The 24,104-nt window shown below is 41.6% G+C and overlaps 1 protein-coding gene and 1 long non-coding RNA gene across 2 annotated transcripts in view; one reads left to right on the top strand and one right to left on the bottom strand.

The window, feature by feature from the left end:
* Nucleotides 1-24,104, top strand: part of RAD51B (RAD51 paralog B) — a 336,350-nt gene that overhangs the window by 250,177 nt on the left and 62,069 nt on the right.
* LOC307226738 overlaps nt 13,282-24,104 on the bottom strand; it is a 142,408-nt gene continuing 131,585 nt past the window's right edge. Inside the window, exon 7 of the long non-coding RNA XR_013843557.1 lies at nt 13,282-14,281. This is a non-coding gene — a long non-coding RNA (uncharacterized lncRNA). The remainder of the gene's footprint in view (nt 14,282-24,104) is intronic.

Raw genomic sequence — 24,104 nt, 5'->3', positions numbered from 1 at the left:
CTATACTCTAAAAACCCTTTTAATCTGGTTTATGTTCCCATGGACAATGAATGCAGCCAGACAAAGGCAGGATCAGTGCCAACATAGAGCTGTGCTTTTTACTAGTTGTTATGGCAGGATATTATACATAAACCAGAGTGGCTCTCCCTTTATGGTAACAGGAGTGAGGAGGGGAGTGAAAAGGAATTAAAGGGGTCAGAAGTCATACTCTCTGATGGATGGCAGAATCTCTCCCTGGTTTATGGTCTCTGGTGACTCTGGTTCCTTGATTTTAATGACTGACCTAACAAGACATTGCAACCTTCCTTCCTTCAGAGACTAGACTGATGCAAAGTTTGACAAGAATTAAGAAAGAATGCATTGTGCCTTTGATCTATAGGACTATTTTTAATCTGTCATCCGAGAGATAAAATGTCAGAGGGGCCTCCATTTATTTTCTAGAAGCTTTGACCGAGTTAAAAAGTTTCCTTAAACGTTAACCAGTGGTTTTACTGCTTCTTGTGTTAACAAAAAAGCACTAATAGTAGAAAAGGGACTTCATGCATCCAAATTGATTAAACTTTTTAGCCCACTTGTTGGGACCAGTTGAAAGGTTGTGATAGAAATGACACGATGCACACAGGTTCTTGTTTGTTCTTGCACTTCAATGTTATGCTATGCCTGAAAGGCAAATTGTGTGCCCATGGAGGAAATGAAATGTCATCAAGAAACTGTAAGTTGCTGACAGTGTCATGCCTTCCTGTCAGTGCATGGAAAGGCTGGGTCTTGTCTATTATAATGGCTCTGGAACTAAAGCCAAGTCATAATCATCCAAGTCTCAAGAGAGATCGTAAAGCGAAACAGTTCTTGGCCAAGAAATCATCATATGGGTCCATAGTAATCAGACTGAGAAATATTCAAAGAGTACATGTCAGTTTGGAGACAGTATTAGCAATGAATATTCAATTAGCATTTAGTGACGCCTTTTTCCTGCTTAAAATAACCGATCCAAATAAAAAATCAAATGTTTGGGAAGGAATTTCAGTGAAGGTGGCCCAGTGCCAACTGAGCTTTGAGGCTGCTGGCTTGCAGATCTAAAACAGCATCAAAATAAAAAATGAAAATTGAGGCAGCAAAATTTAAAAATAATAAAGTGGAATGGTCTTGTGGACTGCAATAGTTGACAGTTGCTCACAGGTAGGTAAAGCCACAGAGTATTTTTTATTATTACTGAGAATGATAAATTTCAAACAGGGAAACTCCAGTTACGGAGGATGGGCATTGTTGACTCCTGTGGTGTTATGAATCTACCCCTCAGGCTGCATTTCAAAACTTTAAAAAAATGTGTATGGCTTTTCATATGTTCAAATAGGGCAAAGGAAGAATGGAACTTAAAAAAATGAGAGCAGTCCTGAAGCATGGGGGAAGACTGGTGCCTTTCTGGAGGCAGGGTTGAGAAGAGCTTCCTTCAGAGGAAGGAGGCTTGTATGGAAGGAACATTGATGTCTAGACAGGTAACAGAGAACATTATACAGAATTAAATATTACAGAGGGAGAGCCACCATGGAGAAAGCAAAGGGAGATCCTGCAGCTAATGCAGTGTCCCAGGGAAAATGGAGAAAACACTCTCATTTAACACATCTAACATTAGACTGGATAGAACACTGGAAAGGACAGCTCTAGGATGGAGTAGATCAGGGGCGGCCAACTTCCTAGAGACTGCGATCTACTCACAGAATTAAAAACTAGCAGTGATCTATCCCTGTTTTTTAGGGGTTTGGGGAAAAGCCACGTTTTATTGGGGTTCAGGTCACAGTTGTTGAGGGATTTTTAGAGAGGGGGTTCAGGAGGCTGAAGTTGCTTTGCTTATTTTAGGGAGAGGGAACGCAGCATTTTAAAAGTATTTTGAGGAGAAAGAGAAACAGCAACTCACACAAGGATCACGGGGGGGTAAACAACCTCAGTTTGTAAACTCCGTCTTCTGTTCTCCAACAGTGGAGGGCGGGGCGAGCGGCTGGAAGGGGGCCAGCGATCGACTGCGATCAACAAAAACATCGTAGGGATCTACCAGCAGATCACGATCGACCTGTTGGATATCCCTGGAGTAGATTAGTGGGGGGTTTTTACTGTTTATTCCCTCTGCTTTTAGCACTTTTACAACTATCTCTGAATACACTACTATGTTTTTACCAACTATTGAATCCCCAATCTTGTGCCTTCATCCCACCTTCAGAAAATGAATTCAATGCATTTTGTAAATTATTGCATCAGCAGCTATATTGATCCCAAGGGTCACAGCCCATAGCGTAGATGAAGGTAGAAATGATCAACTGCAGGCTTTCCTGTTGCTGGCTTTGCTGAAGGCTTGACCTCTTTTTTTTTTTTAAAAAAAGAGAGACTTCAACAGCTGTTTCTGCTTAGAGACCACTGGCATCTTTATGAACTGTTTTTTCCATTCACCCTCTCTCCTTTCTCAGCAGCAATGAATTATGTAAGATTACATTCCTGCCCTTTCCTTATTAATGTTCTGGCAGACATATCCCTATGAAGTGGATCCACATAGTCTCTCTGGATTGTGCGGATATATACACAACAGAAACACCCCACCCCCATAACACACACATATTAAATATGTATACTCAGAAGTTCAGGAATATTCTCTCATAGATTGTCCACATTTTTATTCAACTGATATTCCTAAAAGCAGACGTAAACAATCTCACTCCTAGCTGTGCATGTAACACTTCCAATTCTTCACCCATCTTGCAGGGAATAATCCAAGCTCCTGTTGGTTTCTTCCCCCAGTCTTTCCCTGTCAGGCCCAAATTCTTCATCCTCGCCTTAGCCATGGTACAGTTATTTCAAACAACCATGGTTATCCTTACAGGTTTTGCTTTTAACAAGGACATAAAGCCTGAGTGTGAAGTCTCTGGTTGAAAGTGAACTAATCCTAGCATTCATCATGTTTCATATCAGTTTTGAAATAATGCTTAATTATGGTTAAAGTGGATGATGGACTCTACAGGCAAGAGGGGAGAGAGATTAGGAGAAGGGAGCAGCCAGACCCACTGTGCCCTCTTGATTACTTGACCAGCAATGGGGGATCTTGGCCCATTATGTCTCCATCAGCACATAGACTGGGGGGAGGAGGCATGACCTTGGAGAGGGTTCCAAGGGCCAGATAGAGTTACTTGGAGGGCCGCATTTGCTGTACTACACCTCTGCAGTTATTTAAAAGTAATTAAAATCATATTAAAAAGCAGGTAAAGTTTGTTGGTTGAGTTTCCAATGGAGGAGGAATGTGCTAGCTTTCAGTTCTGTTCATTCAAGAGCTTGCATGCCATTTGACCAACAAACTCTATCCTCTTACCTAGTTTTTTATCTCTTAAACTGATTTTAATTACTAGATATTAAATGCAGAAGTGTAGTAGAGCATGCATATAAAGGTAGTCTTTATCCAATATAAATTAATCTCCTTGTTCAAATAATGGCAAGAAATAAATAAGTCCAATAAAAGGTATCCTCTTATGTAGTTTGCATTTCTTAGCCTTTCAAGCCAAGACTGATCTTTATTTATTAACATGTCAGTATAGAATATGAGGTTTCATACTGCATCCAGAAAATAATTGTTTCCATATGATTTAGTCAGTCTTCTGCTCTTCAATAGGAGATAAACTAGTTTAAGACAATTCTGGTTAGGCATCAATCATCAGTAAATATAAACTAAATTGGTGCATTCTCTGGGTGCATAACAAATTGTAAACATGAACATTGCAGCATGGCCCACATGCACATCTGGACTTTCAACCTGTCCAGAATTTTAAGTAAACATCAGTTGAATGAATTGTTGCTTGTTGGTGTGGCTGCCACAATTTGTAACAACTTGAAAAGGGGGCATCAGAATTAAGCAAACTGCAGCAACTATCCATGGGGAGAGAGAGAAATGTATACATACACATACATATTTAAAGATTAGAAAAGAACATTCTAAACTCTTCAAATGCTGATCCTGATGCAGTGTTTTAGAATAGTATCTGAATCCATACCTATTTCCCAAGGATTAATGCTTGATGCCTTTAGTACACGAAAATGGACAAGTACTGCAAGGGGCTTACTGCTTAGATATTGTTCCTTCTGCAATGGACCCAACTCTGGGGAAGCCTACTATGGAATTAAGCTTTTCCCATTATTATGGTCCCAGACTTTCAGAATTCCCACAAACCTGGAATGTGTTTGTCTCCCAAAGGAGAGCTAGGATAATTTTATTATTGTCAGAACATAGTTCAATTCAGATTTTCCCAGGCTGAAGTGAGAAGAGATATGTGATATATGTTGTGGCTTCTATTATTTTACCAGCTATAAACTGTAAATCTTCTCGCTGGATTGGTAACTTCTAGAATTTTCAGGTAGTCATATTTCAAACACTTCCTCATGTAAAAGTGGCAGACAGGAATGGAGCATTTCAGTGTCACATATAAAAGTATCCCTAAACTCAGTTTCAGCCTGAATTAAAATTCTAACCGTTTGTTGAAAATTAGGCACATTTAGGGAACAATCCTGCTCCCTCACAGGGCAGCTAAGGATAGAGTGCCCTCTCTGTGGGTGAAGGCATCCTAGTATGACCATGGAAAGCTTCACCACTGTTGCTCTTATGTTGGCGATGCTTTTCAGGGTGGTGGAGGCAAAAATGGGATGCATTGGATTTAAAGCCCCTTCATTCCCCCAACAGCTCCTGAAAAAGGCAAAAAAACCTATGCCAGCCTGGAGCTGGATTATTCCCCTCCCCTTATTGGTGTCAATGGAAGGGGATTTTTTTAAGGACAGGAAAGGACAGAAAATTAGGAGAGCTGAATCCCTACTTTCTGCCCTGCCAGACCAAACAGCAGGGCTGAAGAAGTGGTGGTTCTTCCACCACAGAATCTCCCCACCACCACTTCTCCAAGGCAAATTTCTCTTTGCAAATATGAATTTGGCTGTGGAATTCCAAATGGCCCAGCTTTTTAGTTTTGTCAGAGTAAACTTGGCACATTTCACTAGGAATCAAGATATTACTGTTTGAGGAAGCATTCCATGTTCTCAGAATGAGGAACAACTGCAGTACAGCCAATAGTTTGTTCAGCTTGATGAAATGAAATCAAGCTTCAGAACTCCATTACCACATTTTAAATGCACGTTACAAGCACAGCTTATTATCCAGTTTTCTGCCTGCACAGTATTATTCCCATTACTGGGGAAGAGTGTGAAGAACAGAGTACCCAAACAGCTGAGAGCCAGAACTAGAACTCAGGCATTTCTAGTTTCCTAGTCCTTGCTTGAATCTTTTAGACCAGACTGCTATGTGGATAGTTCCATATCTGGGATCCAGCAGAAGATGCCAAGCTATGAGGTCTAGTCCAAGAACATTGTCTCCAATAACACCGAAACAGCACATAAGCAGAGAAGCCAAAGAACACGAAACTTTATTTTTACAGAGACATCATACCAAAGGTCTTCTTGAGTTTTCACTCTTGAAGATGAATTCTCCCAGCTCCCTGGGGTCCAGAACCTTGACTTGCTTGCTAAAGGATTTTGGCTCACACTAGTTTGTGTATTTGCTTCCTTGGCTGACATTTCATTTATATGATTTAGTTTTCTTCCCTGTGCTAAAAAATCTTACTGCTTATGAGAGAACAGTATTAACATATAAATAGTGATGGGATTTGAACAGACTGGGGGATCTAACCTGTAATGAAGAGCTAGCTGTCAGAGCCCTTTTTAAATAGCATATGGGATGACAGGCAATGTTCTGTGCGGTTATTGCTGGAAGGACTCTAGAGCAGGGGTGGGGGATCTACTCTGCTGTAGACGATGGAAAGGTCAGTGGTGAAGCATATGCTTTGCACACAGAAGAGCTCCTCTTCAATCACTGGCATCACCCATTAAAATAGGGATGAGACTCTCGAGATGTGATGAATTCCAACTCTCATCAACCTCAGCCAGCATGGTCTGTGATGAGGGATGCTGGGAATTATAGTCTAACACTATCTAAATGGCCACAGGTTGTTCACCCGTCACACAATTAAAAGGCTCACGTAGCAGGTGATAGAATTTCTGCATGAGACCATGGAAAACAGCTTGCAGTGGCTAGATGGACCAATGGTTTCACTCCTCAGCAAAAGGAAACTCCACATGTTTTAACAAATATGCTTAGAAATAAACTTACTAAATGGTATCTCTTCTCAAGTAGAACTTTTATCTGGAGGGTTTTGTAGCAATAACTTATCGGAGTTTCTTGCCATTTGTTTTTTGTGCTTTACTGTAGAACTTTTGGGTTACATAGATTCCCCCCCCCCCCCCAATAATCCCCAACTTTTTCAAATATGGGGGGAACATACACTGTTCATCGGTGCGGGGTTAAGTTCATGTTTCGTGTACATGTGTGTGTTGGAGACTTGATGCCTTCCCCATGAAAAACAGTTGCAGGCGGTGGTATTGATAGCAGAGAAGTGGTAGCAGGAGGGGCACTTCACTGCTTCCAGCATGCCATTTCTATTCTGAATCTCCTCCTCCTGAAGCTGTTTGTAATGTCTGTGTGTGTGTGTGTGTATAAATATTTCACACTGAGGTCCCTGAAAGAAAGGTGGAATATAAATGTCATAAAGAGATATCCGGGATCTAATTTCAAACTGCCGAAGCTCAAGGCTGCTATGCACTGGGAGTAGGTATTGTTAGCCAAGTAATACTTTTGTTGAGCATGTTTCGGTACAGAAAAAGGGATCAAGGTCTTAGAACAACTCTAGTTTGAGGAAAAGTATCAATGTTTGGGGCTTTTTAGGTGAGCAAAGGAGAACATGCTAGGGGAAGAGCAAAGTACAGTCATATCTCGGGTTGAAGTAGCTTCGGGATAAGTATTTTCGGGTTGTGCGCTGCGACGACCCATTACTTCCGGGTTTTGCTGCTTGCGCATGCGCAGACGGTCAAAATGATGTCAAGCGCATGCGTGGAAGCAGCAAATCGCTACCCGCGCAAGCCCAGACGCGGGTTGCGTTCGCTTCAGGATGCAAACGGGGCTCCGGAACGGATCCCTGTTCACATCCAGAGGTACCACTGTATGCTTCAAAAGTTTACAAGAAAAGCATGCTTTAAAAGCAGTTTAAACACATTCATGGGAGATACCAATGTCTACTGGTCATGATGGCTATATATTAACTCTAAAACCAGAGGTGGCATGCCTCTGAGTACCAGGTGCTGGGGAGCACATGTGGGGAGACCCCTGTAGTGCTCAGGTCCTGCTTGCTGGCTCCTCATGGGCTGGTCCACTGTGAGAACAGGCTGCGGGACAAGATTTGTTTTATTTATTTTTTATTTATTAGATTTATCTACCGCCCTTCTTTGTAAGATCTCAGGGCAGTTCACAGAATACAATACAGGACAAAAACAAGTAAATAATTAAAAACAAAACAGCAAACCTACATTTCTTCTGTCTAGCTTTTGGTTTGGCTGGTTAGTCCATTTGGGTGTTTCTGGTGCCGAGAAACCTGTGTTTTCTGTATTATTTAAGTTTTGCTTTAAGTTATTAACTCAAGCCACCTTAAACCTTGGAAAATTTGCTAATAATAGGGAAGCAAGCAAGATGGTGCAGCCGGGCTTTTTATTATTCTTTCATTCATGCTACACAGGTGCATTCACAGTTGATGAATGTCTCCTCTCATGGTTCTTGTGTAGTAAAGAATTGAAGAGTCAACTCCACTCTGACTCAGAAGGAAGGCTCAGCCACTCTGTAGGGGTGGCGTGAGGAGCCTGGCTTATTGGCGCCTGTACTTTAACTTTTCTCCAGAGGCCTCTGGGACTATTGGTCCCATAACCTTGGCAGCGCACATTCACTAAAAGTAGGTTTGTGAATTACTTTTGGAGGCCAGTATGGGAATATGGCGAACTCAAGCTGAGGTTCTGAATTGGGCTAGGGATGGAGCTGCAGTTCACCTGCTGTGTTTTCTCTGCCCAGGGACTTGATAAAGCTCCTTCTCCCCCCCCCCCCGACCCTCATCCCCGCTTTCCACAGCAAAGAGCATATACAAGGAGGCCCTTTCATCTTGGCATATCCCCCTGCTGATTAATGTGATGCAATGTTCCCACGTAGGCAGAGGCAACAGTATGTCGGCCGTGTAATTAGGAGCCAGATAATGAATGCTTAGAGGCTATTCAGACAGCACTCCCACCTCCCTGCCGACCAAGGCTGTTTCTCAGCAGTGAAGCCAAGTGGAAGAAAGGGTGGCACAAATCCTATTGGCCCTCTGCTTAATTGTGTTGAAAAGCAGGGCCTCATACTGCAGTGGGGGGATGGGTTGAGGGAACACTGGACAAATGGATCTCCCTCAGTACTGTAGGGCCAAACTTTTCGGTAGTGGTTTTTTGTTTTGTTTTTTAAATGTGTTTGACCTTGTGGCCGCAGAAGCTCTAAACATGCACATCCCTGTGTGCATTTTTTAAAATGTTTCAGATCATTAGGGAAAGCCACCATAATAAGCACAAGGCTGTCCCTTCTCCGTAACCCAGGGGCAAAGATGCTGCTGCTTAGTAGCCTTTGAAATGTGGGAAACAAGCCAGGCATACAAAGGGGTTATTCTTGTTATGGGCCTTTACAGTTACACCGCCATTCGTTGTCCAATTAATAGTTGTAAAAAGGCTATCCCTTTTCTCCAGGCCTCACATAGGGGAAATAATAATCCATTGGTGTAACCAGGCTTGGCCAGATGTCTTGACGAAAATAAAGTATAGCTCTAAAATTAGCGGCAAGTTTGTCTGATAAGCTTCGCTCCAGACGAATCTGTTGCCAGACTTTTCCAACCCCCCCCAAAGCCAACAAGTTTCCAAAATGCCTGCTAATATGTTTATTAACTGGGGGAGGGGGTGTCACACTTGAGCATGTGATGAATGTAAAGCATCCTGCTTGCATGTATTCATTTCTGAATGGAATCTCTAATTCAACCAGTCTCTGACTGAACAGGACCGAGCAAGGGATTTGGAATTTCAACATCAGCTTCTGGCTAGTACACAGTATTTTCAACACAAAGATCAAGGGCCACAGTTCATAGGAAAGGAATAATCAGCAGCCTGTTCGTAAGCCTTGCTGTGACATCATCACGAAGGGCTGTAGGTGGGCTGCACCATCAGCTGCACCAGAGCAACACATACCATGTTGTGTTATAATGTTATGCATCATTCAGAGTAGTATTGAAATTGGTAGAACAGAAGGAGAGCTCTCCTGAATCAGACCAAAATTTCATCCAGATCAGTATCCTGTTTCTCACTGTGCAAGGGCATTGCAAAACCTGTGACTGCTGGGTCTTGTGGAGGGCTTTGAAAATCATTTTGCGGGTTGTGCATTTACCTGGATGATTTGATTTCACACAGTGAACACACAAAAGGGTCAGCTGACATCCAGGTGACTGACAAATGGGCAGCCACACCCACCAGTTGGATTTGGCCTATGAAGGACATAGTGATCGGGCCCACCAGCCAGATCCATTTCCCCACCCTTTCTGCAGCCCAATCATATGCATACATGTCCTGTCCATGAGGCATACTCCAGGTGGAATAGCTTAGAATATCAGCCTTAATAGGCATTTTTATCAAGTAGGATGGAGACAGGGAGCCCACAGTATTCCCTGGGTTCTTATTAAAGCACCCTTTTGACTTGTCTTCCTTTAGCTTGCAGCGAAAAAGGGCTCTTTTCCATCTCCAGTTTTTTCAACCCCTATCCATTCTGAGCCAGCATTTTTTCCCTAGCAAAATAGCTCAATTTTCTAATTTTGGGTTCAGTTTTAACTGACAGTTCTGTGACAGATCTGTTGCAACATTTGCTGGGCAAGTTTTTCCATACTCAAATTCAATGTAGACAAATTTTTCCATCTCCTAATATTGTGCATTTTGTTTGAGTAACTTTATCCCATGTTAGTTGGTTTAATAAAAACCTAACTCTGTTGAAATATCAACAATGGTGAAATTAGTAGGGATACATTTAGGTGTTGTTGTTGTTTTTTTTTAAAAAATGTATCTATAAAAGAACAGCAATTAAGCATGTTTCTTGTTTAGTGATGCCATCCCTAGTTATTGCTTCTATGAGGCAAAGAGGGTCAGAGCAGAGCCTAATGTGTCCCTGACCTGTCCAGGGGGACAAAACAGAAGAGCTTTTGTTTTATTTGTTTATACAGTGACTCACTCTGTAGTAACTGGGTTAAAGTCCACTTAGAAATGAAGAGAACAAAAGGCGTCCTGTTAGTACTGGACATTTGCCTCTTAAGATATCATAGAAAGGATCTTTTTTAATACTGCAGCAGGATGCAGGAAGCCACAAGCTTATGGGAACATAGCAGCACTTTGGAAAGGAAAACACAGCCTCAGACTTTCATCTGCAGATTTCTCCCTTCATTTTTCCTCTAGCTTCTTTACCGCCTGCTGGAGCTGAAAGAATCAGAGCCCCAAATTTCCATACATCACAGGCTCCTGAAGAGAAAGGAAAAACATTGGATTGGAGGGCTTGGGTCCTCTGTTGCTGCAAGCCCCAAAGAGAGAGGGGGAACATTGCTTTATGCAACCTCTTGGATTCTTCTGTGCAGAGAACTGTGTTTTCATTATTGTGTTATCTGATCTCTAAATCCCCAAACCCCCTACCAGACAGAAAATTCATCAGTACTGAATGACACAGTCCCAGAGTAAGAATATATGATATTAAGTGGTATTACTGTGTATGTCATTTACTTGCACATCCTAAAATGCTTTCTAAACTATAAACTGCACAAACCCTGTAGATGGAAATAGCTCTGGAAAGGGTGGTAGTTACTGAACTTCCTTTTTTCATTGTCTCCCTTCAAGACGCTTGAGTTGCCCACTGTGGTCCATTCATAGTGATGCGGAATACTCAATGAACTGTTTCCCACCAGAGATTCCTACTCCACCATTTTAGACCTCAGGAAGGACTGGGAGATTCCCTCTAGCTCATTGGATAAGGCATTTCGGAGAAACTTTAAGTTGGCCCACTCCCATCTCGGCTCCCAATGCTTGTGTTGTAGTTTTTGGCTACCTAAATTGTCCAACTGCTAAGTTTCATATAACTCCAAATTTCTGCCTTACAACTAGTGAGTACACATGTGGGCGAAGGCTTGTGGGTTTTTATAATATTACCCTGAACCATGCCTTTTACTTGTATTTTCCTTGAGAGAGAAGGGGTAGGATTTAGGAGTGTTATGCAAAAAGGCCGGAAATTCTGTCTGCCTTGGAGGGTAGGTTTGATCTTGTGTTAGAAATTTGTGTGTTTTTGGAAATCATCCTACATAAATCCTTGGGTTTGGAGACGTGATATTTGATAAGTGTAAATCCAGCAAAAATAGTTTTGAGGTAGATTTTTTTGGTTTTTTTTTTTAAAGGGTGGAGTGAATTTTTCACATCTGTTCAGTGCTGAAGGTGACCAGCTCTTGCTTGTAACAGCAACTGCCAATGTCTGTCCAGGGCCAGCATTTTTCTCTGACCCCAGTTTACAGCTTCCCACATGAGCATGCTGCGCCCAGGCTACTCTTGCCAAAGAAAGCAAGAGCTCCTGTAGCATTAGAGCCTCAGTTCTTCATTGAAACTGGAGAGCATATGAAACTCATTCAAGCACAGGGTGAGTGTTGCTGTGACCTGGCTTTCAAACCACCATCACCAACCTCTCTCTTATGTAAAACAAAAAAAAGCTCACATTCAGTATTTTTGTAATAATTCCATTGTTTTGTCATCTCAAAATAGCTACGTCTAGATGGAAGGAAGTCAGAATATTGCTATACAAAACAAACCAGAGTTAGCAAGCCATCAATCACATGCCACTCAAGTAATTAGCATGCACATATATGCACTCCTTACTGACCCCACAATAACAAACCAAGGCCGCTACAGGGAAAGGGAGGCAAATACACATTCATAGAACAGAGAAAGTAACCATCAAAGAAAGCGTAGGGGATAGAAAAAGCAAAGCTATAGGGCATCAGACAGCACTGTGTTATATTTCAGATAGGTCCAATTAAATTTTTGCTTGAGTTCCCTAATTAAAACTTGAATAGCATTCAGATGAACTTTCTGTAGATGCTGAGAATGTGGCAGATATAAGGCTCAAGTTACCTTTGCATTAGGTTTTATTTTGCTGCCAAGTATCTCTCTCTGTTTAATTATGTGATTGAACTGGACCAACTAGACTGCTTAGAGGTTTTATTATAAACAATATATAAATTTTGCTAAATAAAAAAAAGAGTGAACACAAACATTGGTTTGTTTGCTTTTCCACCCTTTTATATACTTTAACACCAATAGTGTAATATCCCAATGCAAAGGAATAGCTAAGTGGGGTGTGGTTGTTACTGTTGTTACTGTTTTTCTTAATGGTTTTTATTTTATTCTGCCTTATTACTGTTTTTCTTAATGGTTGTAGTAGGTGTTTTTACAGAACAATAAAACAGAGGGTTAAGGGGGCAGAGAGGGAGTAAGGTGTGGATCCCAGAATCTTAATGGGCTGTTTCACACATAATACTAACTCACGGTTTAGCACTATTCAGAGAATCCTCAGTGAGCCTGATCAGAGTGTTGCACACTATTCTCCTGCATGGCTGGAAGCAGAACTTTTGTGATTATTTTCAGTCCTGAATATTTGTTTAGTACTACATACAAATTGGGAATCCCAGTTGAAAACAAACTCTGAAAAGTTGGCTTCATGGTTCACAGTTTGAAGTTGGTTTATTATGAAATTCGTTAGACTTTGTTTCAAATCGGGATTTCTGGTTTCTTTGTAAGGCTAAGATGAGATGCATTGAAACTTAAGTAATCTTGGCAGGTCGCCTAATCCCTGATGCACGGGAGGAAGGAAAGGCACAGAGACCCAGCACCTTTGCTCAGGCTTGCTGAGGTTCATCCTCATATCACTAAACCATGCTGCGGTCAACAGTATGTGCAGGCTGCGGCTGGTGGGATTTGTAATCCAAAACATATGGAGGGCACCAGGTTGGGGAAGTTTGGTATAGATGCTGAAAACATACTCACTGATATCCATTCCTGTTTGGGATATACAGTGGTACCTTGGGTTACATACGCTTCAGGTTACAGACTCCGCTAACCCAGAAATATTACCTCAAGTTAAGAACTTTGCTTCAGGATGAAAACAGAAATCGTGCTCTGGCGGCGCGGCGGCAGCAGGAGGCCCCATTAGCTAAAGTGGTGCTTCAGGTTAAGAACAGTTTCAGGTTAAGAACAGACCTCCAGAACGAATTAAGTTCTTAACCCGAGGTACCACTGTACTCATTAGCCGAGAGAGAGAGAGGAAAAAACAGTGGTGAATGCCAGAAGAGATACCTCTCCGATTTCCCTTTGTCAGTCTAATAGATTGTAAGCTACTGGCAGGGTAGGGAGTGGGGAGAGATAGTGAATACAGTGGTACCTCGGTTTACAAACTTAATCCGTTCCAGAAGTCCGTTCTTAAACCGAAACCATTCTTAAACTGAGGCGCGCTTTCCCTAATGAGGCCTCCCGCCACCGGTGCCCTTCCACTGTTCGGCTTCTGTTCTTAGACTGAGGTAAAGTTTGCAAACCGGGGCACTACTTCCAGTTTTGCAATTTGTAAACCGAATAGTTCGTAAACAGGGCTGTTCTTAAACCGAGGTACCACTGTATATAAAATAGGTCAACTTGAGAGTAAACTTTGTTAATTGGTCACATAGGGTTCTGATCATCTGGAGAAGCCCTCAGAGTTTACAATTCCAGAAGGCCTTGGGCCTCAGTGAACAAGCCAGGTATAGCCTCTTGGAAGAGTGACTCTTCCTATTTACATGAGTGCTGGGAGAAAGAGAGAGCTAGGTCAGAAAGATTTGCTTGTACTATGACTTTGTTTTCTGCATCGAGCCATACTATCACGAGGAAGGTTCATGGAGCGTAACGCCCTTTGAGGAATTAAATCTGCTTTTCCTCTAGTGCCATGGATGTGATATTGCATTACAAACAATGGATTCAGGAATAGAATGAGGGAACAATGGCAAAGCTCATTCTCCACTATTCCTTGGACTGTGAGGAGCACTGATCAGCTGCTGGTTCTCCGGCATGTAACCTGAGCCCCTCACTCAGGACTGTTAGAAGCATATGTAGCTTGTTCAAGGCTAAGAGGGCAGGAGGCCAGATATAGAATGCACTAATGGAGGTGACAGGAGACTGGAGTTTACAGCCAAGGTCAGCAGTGCTGGAACAGCCTGTCTTCAGCTGGGGCCATTAAATGGCTCAGATTTGTTCAAATTTGCTGTTTCCTTCCTAGCTGAAAAGAATAGTAAAGAAGAAACATAATTCAATCTTAATATTTTTCTTTTAATTGTTTAATAATAATAATAATAATTTATTTATACCCCACCCATCTGGCTGCTGACTTTAAAAGCTCAGAAACTCTCGCCTAAGTGATGCTTCAGACCATGAACAATACACAATAAACAGTTGGAATCTGGGCACAGCTTGTGAGGAAATGAGTGGAGATATTGCACTGACATGTTAAACAGCCCTGCTACTTTTATCTTATTTATGTCCAGGCCGCCTCGCAGAGCAGTACACCACTTTGTTTATTCCACTGGCTTGAAAGCTTCAAAATGTGGCAACTCTTTTGTGGCCTTTGTGTGTATGTGTGTGTGTGTGTCCGTCAGCCTTTCTCTAAACTCTTGTTTTCTCCTAGGAACTGTGTTCAGGGAAATGTGTGTAGGTTTGTGGGAAGGGAAGGCCTTAAACATACACATCAAGACGGATTCCTAAGCATGTATCCAGGGGTGAGGCCAGAGGGGGAAAGTGCATGGATCAGTGCATGTGACTCTTAACATTGTACAGAAGGTTATATTCCAGCCATGCAAAGTGAAAGGTTATAACACCCACATCTTTCTTTTCTCCATCCCGACAAGCAAGAGGCAGTATCACAATTTAGGAGCACATTCCAGCCACAAACACACTCAAGGAAGGCGTGGAGCAAGGTCAGGGAGGGGTGTGTCCAGGGAGGCCTAGTGGCTTGGCTGGTGGAAGTCTCCTGGACAAGGTAAAAAGTCCTGGGGGTTCTCCACCCTTAATGTCTCTAATAAGGAAAAAAAAATCAATGAATCGTGTTTCTGCTGTCACAGGACTCGGCAACACTGCAGCCTTCTCATGGAGAAAACCATGGATTCTGCCATATAATATCATCATGGTGTGAGGAAGGTTACAGGGCATCTCTTTGCTTCTGTAGTTATGCAGAATGGGACTTCTTGGCAACTTACAGCAGCACAGGAAGAAATCGCTTGGTGTCCTCAAGGCAGTGCAGAACGCTTCCTCTGTTCATGTAAAGAAGAACTCTGCCAAAGTGGTTTGAGCCAAAGTCAGTTTATGACTTCAGCCCCCAGCTCAGAGGATGTACATGATATATATATATATATGTGTGTGTGTGTGTATATATATATATATATATATATATATATATATGCACAAATTGACACAGCAAATAGTTCTAAACACAGGAGAAGGTAAAATGCTTTGACCCAATTTCAACAAAAAGTACATCCATCACTCTGTAAGTAAAAATACAGATATGATTTTTTGGGAGGGGAGTAATAAAAGACTTTGAACTCCCTCTGCTTTCATGCAGGAATGGGTTTGTGGGCAGCATTTAGCTCTGGTGCTTCTCTCCTAACCTACATGTGCTTTGGACCCCATGCCTACAGCCAGCACGCCTCTTGATCCTGCTCTTCGGCATGTTAGTTTTAGCTCTGCAAGTTGAAAGGAAGGACACTTTGCTTTGCAAAAACCTAGATTGAGCAAGGAGATACTCTCAAACAGTCTGTGATATATTGCCTTTATTCTATCTATAGCTAGAATGCTGTTCTCATAGTTCCCATTTTAGGATTGCTTCATCCATACCAGGAAGTTACGAGTTTTGTAAGACTAGGTGGTGATTTGAGACCAAAGATACCACCATAAGATGAAATGTAATCATCTTCTTGTCTTTTTTTCTTTTCTTTTTCTACCTCCCCTTTGTGGCTCTATTGCTTTGCCTTCAATAAAATCCTAGATATGAGCATTCCCAGATTTTGATAAGCAGCAGAACCAAATGAATAAATTTGTACCTCATTCTTGTGAAATAATTACCTCAGGTTAATTCAGATAGCTTGAAACTTTAAAATTTCAGACCCTGACCTCTAGCCCTGTTCTAGCAAATTGGTGAGCCATGATTTGAGATTCCAATGCAAACCTCTTTTTAAAGAATCAGCCTCATCTTGTACCCACTCTTGTCCAAAAAAAGACATGCTAAGGTGCTGGTAGGCACTGTCTGTCTGTCTGTCTGTCTGTCTCTCCCTCTCTCCCTCTCTCTCTCTCTCTCACTCTCACACACACCCCCCCCCCCAAATATAGCGCTCTAATAACCCTGTGACCAAACTTATCAACTGCCTTGTTTTGCTTTCAGTATTTCTTATTTTGCAGCAGTTCCTATATTTTGGTAAACATGCTTTATTTTAGAATATTTGTTTTTTATTTTAAAAAATAATAAAGAAAAGTAATAAATTTAAGAAGGAATCCAGCTGACTTTACATCTTACTGTTTTGTTCAATTATAATTTATGTAGCGTTTATAGTATTCATAGTATCTGAAGTGCTAGGTAAAGTTGCCTCAAAGTAAAACGGTTTTCCACTGATTTTTACCTAGCACAAATAACATCAAAGTAGAAACTGAGGGAAAATGTACTTTAAAGGTAACTAAAGGGAGATTTTTTTTTAGTTAATCCCAAGCTACCTGTAGATTCTTGAGAAAATGTTACACACTTGCTTTTTTTGCTACCCTAACTTACTGGAGAAGGTACATTAAAAACAGCAACAGCCAGTGAGCTCAGCTTTGGGGCCCCTCAACTCAATATTACAGGTCAAAGGAAACCACCTTATGTTGAGATACACAGGCAGATCCAAAATGCCATGCCAGGGACATGATTCTTGACAAGATATAATGCACAGTATGTATTTTTGTCAGAAAGCAAGATGGGCACCTTCATGCAACACGTTAGCATTCACATCCAGACTGGCAGAATCACCAATGTGAATTATCCTGCATCTTGGAACAATGTTGAGATGTGGATTCACCCTCTCTTTTATCTGCCATAGCTCTCTTCCCCCACCCAGCAGACTTCAGCATACATAGGGTTAAAGATCCTCTCCTCTGCCACTTTGGCTTGGCGCCCAGAGTATTGATTACGCCCCTCAACAATAGCAAGTCATTAGGAGATATTTTCTTATTTGGTCTCACAATTGCCCCTGACACTAAAGCCACTGCCGAGGGGCCTTGTCTTGGAGAAAGCGCAGCAGGAATAATCCAGCAGGGTCAGAAGGAGGGGTCAGAGGCCAGAGGCCAGGACAGGTCAATGCTAGGCACCCAAAGCTCCAAGCCAGTGGAGCAGGTGAAAGGTCCTTTTTGGTTTCACACTAGCCATCCTTTTGGAAACTTAAGATCCACTTTGGGAGATTCAGTGAGTTGGCTCACAATAACCTGGAGTAAAGGACAGGAGATGACATATGTCCCATAGTTTTTCTCCCAGAAGAAAAGTGGAAAACTGGAAAGGGGAAGAAGGGCAAATCTGAAATATGTCACTGCTTGGGCTTTTCTATGCCAAACATAGCGGAAGAGGAGAACCAGATAGCTTACCCTGCAGCGACAGCCAGTTGCATGTGACTTGGGCTCAGGCTGCCTTCCTATAATCAAACAGCAGCTTTTTCCCCTTGTAAGAGGTTTTTTCCCTACGCTAAAAGAAAACATCTAGACAGCAATAATGATAACTGGGCCTTGTATGTGTTCAGGGAATGCCTGTCGAAATTCTTATAAATATATTTGGGAACCAACCTCCAGGAATGCTTCCTCCACAGAAAACTGTTTTTGAACAACTTACATTCATTTCAGCAAGGTGTGCGTAGAAGACTGGACATATTGCATTCAGCTGAGTCTTGCTCTTTACGTCCAGTGCAGTGTGCTTACCTTATAGTAATAGTTCATTAATAAATATAGTATACTTCTGAAAAACAGGCCATTTCAAAAAGAAGGTTTAGAAAAAGAAGGCTTTTTAAAGACTCTCTGAGGTGATGCTGAGCAGAACACAAACAGAATGGATTGTAAAATTGGCATTTAAGTTAGTTTCTCAGTTGATTTTTAGGAGGACAGAAAATGTCTGAAAACTAAAGCAGTTGTTTCCATCTGATGTGACAAACTGTTCCTTCTCTTTCCCCCAGTGCAGCAGTCCCTGGATCTGCCAGCTGGAGGAGTGAGAGGTTAGGCCCAAAGGACAGAATAAGTGTACACATTCATATCTATGTGCTGAGATCTAGTCTGGCCCTATTTGATTCAAATATACTAGACTCTGAATTTCAAATGGAAAATGCCATCTCCTATGGTAATTGTTAGAATTGACTGGTTTCACTACACTTTTGAATTCTTAGATCCTCTTTTCAGTACTACTGTAAGATTTTTGTTACTTTTCATAACTTTTCTATCTGTTTCAACATATATATTATGTGAGGCTCAGTAACAGAATCCTCTACGGAAAGATTAGTGGCACAGTTGGTGCTTCCAGATATCAGTTTCTCCAGCAACCACAGTTCCAACACAAGTGTTGGACAGGAACAGGAAGTACCTCAAAGGAAGAAATTTCCTGACATAGGGGTTTGACATGCTGTTGTGCCCTGTTTGACACTACTGCTGTCATGTCATCTGTGCAGCTTCTCCTGTTTTATCTATTGGACCAGCAGCAATTGTCATGAGGACCAGCAAAATCCCCACATGGCTTTTAGGGTAATGATTCAGTGCATCTGGGGCTTGTAAACACATCTGTTTGAAAGCTGCAGCAGCTAGTGGGTATGGTGACCAGTGGATTTGCTGACAGATCAGATCCTGTCTTATATCTCTAGTAAATTATAATTACAATTTAGTGCAATGAGGCTACAATATTTCATTAAGTAATCTGTGAACCCTCAATTGATGCTTAAACTGCTCTTTATCAGGCAAAATGGTTGGACCAGTCTTGATGCACATTATTCCAAGCAAACTCTGTCTGATCAAAATTACAGACCAATAGATTGAGCCACAATTTGATATTCCAAAGCAAACCTCTTTTTAAATATGTATGTCTCCTTTTGACCCACTGTTATTCAAAAACATACATGCTAATATGTTGGTAGACACATTCTCTCTCTCTCTCTCTCTCTCTCATACACACACACACACACACACACACACACACAATGAAGACCTGATTCCTTGTTCACATAGTACATTTCTCATAAAGCTACAGCTGGCCGGAATTGCTGACAATTGTATATTTGACTTGCCATTTTTACCTACATTTTTCCACCAAATGCATTTCCAAATATAGCAGGAACAGAAATTTTGGGTGAGAGGAAATCAGTATTCATAGAGTCTTGGTACCTGTACACAACTTGCTTCTCCCTTCCTTCTAAATCTAAGCCATTGCAGCTCTCCAGTCTTCTACTTTGGGCTGCTCAGAAAGGCGTACGCTCTGCTTGCTTATTCAAAACCTGCCTCCTGTCATATTTCTGGAGAGAAGAAAAAGTAGCATTCATCTTTTTAAAGCAACACTTTTATTTTAATTGAAACATTCTACAAAATCTGTGGAGGTGGGCATGGCAAAATTCAAGCTAGGAAACATGTAACCAGCACCATTTCCCCTTCTGGTCTGACTTGTCACGGAACCCTAAAACCATTCCTCTACAATAACTGTAGATTTCACTATTGTGTTACTGTCTCTTGCACACAGCTGACTTTGCCAGTATGAGTTCTGGAGACAAACTCAGGTGCAGGAAAAACTCCCCTATGTTCCCTGCTGAGTTGTTTGACATAGGAGGCAACTGGGTGCTTTCTTGAGACACAAAAGTGAACAGCCCAGAGAAGTGGGCTCCCAGAATCCTCCTCTGTTCTCCTAGAATCGTCACACCCACACTTCCCTTTATCTCCTGTTCTGCTTCCTCCTCTAATCATTCTGTGGCTGCTTGTTTTCTGCCTCCCTCAGACATGGCATTGTGACTCAGAATTGCTGCAGGCACGCCATAAATAGGCTTGTTGGGGAGGGGGGAGCAAGTGATCAGAAAGCACACTTCTCCATCTTGCCATTTGAACTTCAGCTTCTCCCACAATACAGAAGAACACAATATAGGAAGCGCTTGTATACATCATAACTTAAGATGTATGGTGGAAGCCTCTCTTTTGCTACAAGTAAAAAAGGCAAAGGACCTCTGAACGGTTAAGTCTAGTCAAAGGCAACTATGGGGTGTCAAGGGAGAATCTGGAGAGCTGGTATTGAATGCGGCCTTTTGATCCACGCACTCACAGAAAATATAAACTTCTGTCACACTGTACTTACTGTGCTTGCACATTTTCTTTGTTGTAGAGATTCATTCCACATTGCAAAAACCACCAATTTAAAGCACCTCTAGTTATGGCCCTGTCTGAGAGTAAGATTTCCCTCAATAGTTCTAGCTAATGAAATTAAGCAGCCTTTTAAAAGCTATTGGTTTACTTTTTTTTAACGTTTTTAATTTTTGCTATTGAAGTTTAAATTCCAGGTCCCCTCCATTTTATGTACTTGGATTCACTTAAAGCAGTAAGACAGGAAAATTCCGTTCTGGCTGTGTGGGTATTTAGCAAGCCCTTATTGCCACAGGACATCCGTTATCTCTCTAAAGTTTTTAAAAATAGAATTATAAGCAACAATCTCTCTTTTTCTTCGTTCCCCTGCAGCGGGTCAGTTCAATGGGTTCTTTTCCTCTGTGGATTCTATGAAGAGCTGTGATTGGATGTAATTCATCTAGCAGTAATTTACATTGCTTATCAGAAAATGAGAAGTGATGTGGTGTGTAAGCAGTTGTTATTTTTTTCAGTCTGTACATGCAGGGGCTAGTATTTTGTGCACCCTCTGCTGGCTTTGTTGAGTAACAAATAGATTCACATAGCTGTGCATGCTGGTGTTTTGCTGATGAGCAACTTTTGCTGATGTTTTGGCAAGATCAGGTGTTGCATAAGCTGTTGATGTTACTTAAAGGAAAGTGCTACATATATTAATTGCAGCTCAAATTGAAACATTGGGGTGGAGGAATCAATGTTTGCCAGATGGAAAGTAATTTAGAAAATGTAGTATTCCCATGCTAATGTGGTCATAAGCTCAGTGAAGTAGGAAAACATGAAACAATAGTGGTGGCTTTCTGTTTTGTGTGTGTGTAATGTTGTTCATACTGCGGTACCTGGCATTCAAAACTGAGACTTCAGGAGCTGCTACCCTCCCTTCAGATTTGTTTCTCTCCAACTAATACTGTTTAAGGAGTTTCTTATTCTTAATTTGCCGGTGTTAACCTTCAGTAATCAGTATGGTTGCTTTCTTTTCTTCAGACGTGCTTCTCCTTTCAAGGAACTAACACAATCTTCTTAAGAGCAGCTTGAAGCAGGACAGAGCTGTGCTATGAAGAGCAAAGTTCCTTATGATTCCTAGTTTGCTTCAGTCCCGCCAGTGGTGCAGTAATGGCTCTTGGGATTGCTATCTTCATGGGGGGGGAGCTGGCCTTACTGAGAAGCAGAGAAGGAGGATGTCCCCCTGCACCCTTTCGGGGCAACATCCTGTAAGTTACTTTGCTTAGGGCAGGGTCTGCACATTGCTGAAACATTGTGGCAGAGCTGGATAGCCCTAACAAAAGCAAATATGTAAGATGGAATTGGCTGGCTGGCTGAGGCCTGCAAAGTCCACCATCGGCTGGTAGCCCATTACCTTTTACCTTTACCCTTCCTGTTGATGTATCTGGTGGGTGTCACTGGGGGGCGGGGGTCAAATTCTGCCTGCTAAGAATTTTCTCAAGATAACAGAAAACCATGGATTTTATGGATAGTGGTGAGGATTATTCTAGTGTTTGAATTCGGCCTCATGTTTGTGTGAATCTAGGTTGGTTATTAAACAGCAGATCAGCTTCATGATGATCTAGATGTCCTCTTATTTTCAGTCAGAGTCGAAGTCAGTTGCAGAGAAGCAGATGGAGAAGAAATTAAGAGGTACATGGAAGGGCAAAAGGAGGGAGGAGGGTGTTTTTTTCATACATGCAAGCATATGATTTTTCCATATGGATGCTTATGGGTTTTTTCTCTCTGCAAAGAAATAGACTCTTGTCTATTTAAAAAGCAAACATTCCCTTGTGATGACCCTCTAAGGATCTCACAGCTAATATAGTTTTATAAACAGTTTGTAATGTCATGTAGAAGCCTCTAAAAGTACTCTCTTTAGAAACAATGCTTCTGTCTCACATTTCCTGGCATTTTCTTCTGCAGTGCTTGACGTATTAGTCTTCAAAACAAGATCCCTGTTGTGATGGATTCATCTGCTGCTTTGGGTTGCCTTCATTTGATCGTGGCCACAATCCAGATAGCTGTTACTTGTGCCCAAGGACTTCAGTTTCCTCAGTGAGACTCTTTTTATTATTATTTTAAGCAGTCCCTGGTCAACAAACTGCTTTTGAAACTCTCCCAGTTCCCAAAAGTGGCTATGCAGGGGAGCTGCAGTTCCTTCTTTAAGGAAAATTTATATATCAAAAACCTCACTAGCCAAGTTTAGCTAGTTGTACTGGTCTGTGGATCATAGTAGCCTTTAGACAGAGCTTTCTGGTGTCAGATGAGCAACTGATAGCAACTCTAGCCACCCAGTTCTTAATGAGTTTGCATCCACATCAAATGTCTACATGCACTGCAAACTGTTTATATGCTAACAGTGAGATCCTTATCCCGCTATGATGATTTTATGAAGAAGGGTGAGTTCAGACTATGAATTAATTTGATGCCAGCTGAAACATTCTGCTAAAACTAAAAAAGGATAAAGAATACATTCCCACAAGGAAGCATGGCTCATGGGCATAGAATGTCTTTCTTGTACTAGCCAAATTATTCATCAGCTGCTGAATCGCTTTTGGAGCCCTGGTACATAGAGCTGGCGAGAAATCCACCATAATTGTCCTCTGATTCAGCATCCTCTCTCCTTTCCTCCTCTGCACACATGAGTGAAGTCTGCACTTTGCTGAAAGTGAGAAATTTATTAGCACAAGAGCTTTTCTGTCACAATCTCATTACAACATCAAAAGGTTTATATCTGGAATGCAAGTTTTAATCACTTTAACAGGTTGACGAGAAATCAATAATTCTTTGACTGCAATTGGAGCTGTTTCTATGCTCTTTTCGCCATGGAACACAGCAAAGCTATTTCCTATTCATATAAAGCACTGAGCTCTACCATTTGAAAACATCTTTGGGCGTCATGGGTACTTTCACTGGGGCAGTGGATTATATTCTATAGTTCTAGTCTAAATTCTACTTAACATGTATTATATTTATGCATTGGCTGTACATTTTACAAATAAATAACAGACACAAGTGGAACTTCTGAGAAAGCAGGGTTTATTTTTTTTCAAGTGTAAGGTGAGAAGAGGCCCTGGGGTGAATTTACACAGCGTACGGTACCTGGTAACCACAGACTCTTACCAACCCCAGGGCTTCCTTCCCTTTGATAAGTACTGTTTACAAATAATGAAAAGCCTTTATCTGCAATAATTGAGCAACTTGGAAGCCTCAGGTGAATAGGTTAAATGAAAAACAGGTTTGTGTGAATTCAAGTTTTTAGAAGTAGGAGTTAAGTACTGAGTATCAAGTCTATACTTTGTGTTCTTTCTCATAGGAAAAAAATGATTTTGGAAACACAAAAGACTGTTGGAGCAATAACAGTGCAGTGCTACACTGATTACTTTCACACAAATACATTTTTAATACAATTTTAATTTTCTCTGGTATCTCAGCATTCTGGATCTCACATACCCACTTTTCAGACCAGTTCATGGTGTTAAGGATGCATATGCTGGGCTGAACTCACAGCCTCCAGCCCAGTATTCCACGTTTAATAAGCTATCACATCTAAAAAAGGCCCCTTCAGGGGTTTTTTTGGGGGGGAGTATCATGGGCAAAATGCCCATTGGTGAGTCTCCTCTTCTGTTGATGGATCCTGGTGGGCTTACCTGACAGTGGTGGCAGGCACAGCTTCAGTTCAAGCAGCACCAGCTGAC

The sequence above is a fragment of the Podarcis cretensis genome, assembly GCF_951804945.1.
Source record: "Podarcis cretensis genome assembly, chromosome: 1".
In the NCBI taxonomy this organism is placed as follows: Eukaryota; Metazoa; Chordata; class Lepidosauria; order Squamata; family Lacertidae; genus Podarcis; species Podarcis cretensis.
This window is presented reverse-complemented; position numbering and strand designations above follow the sequence as displayed.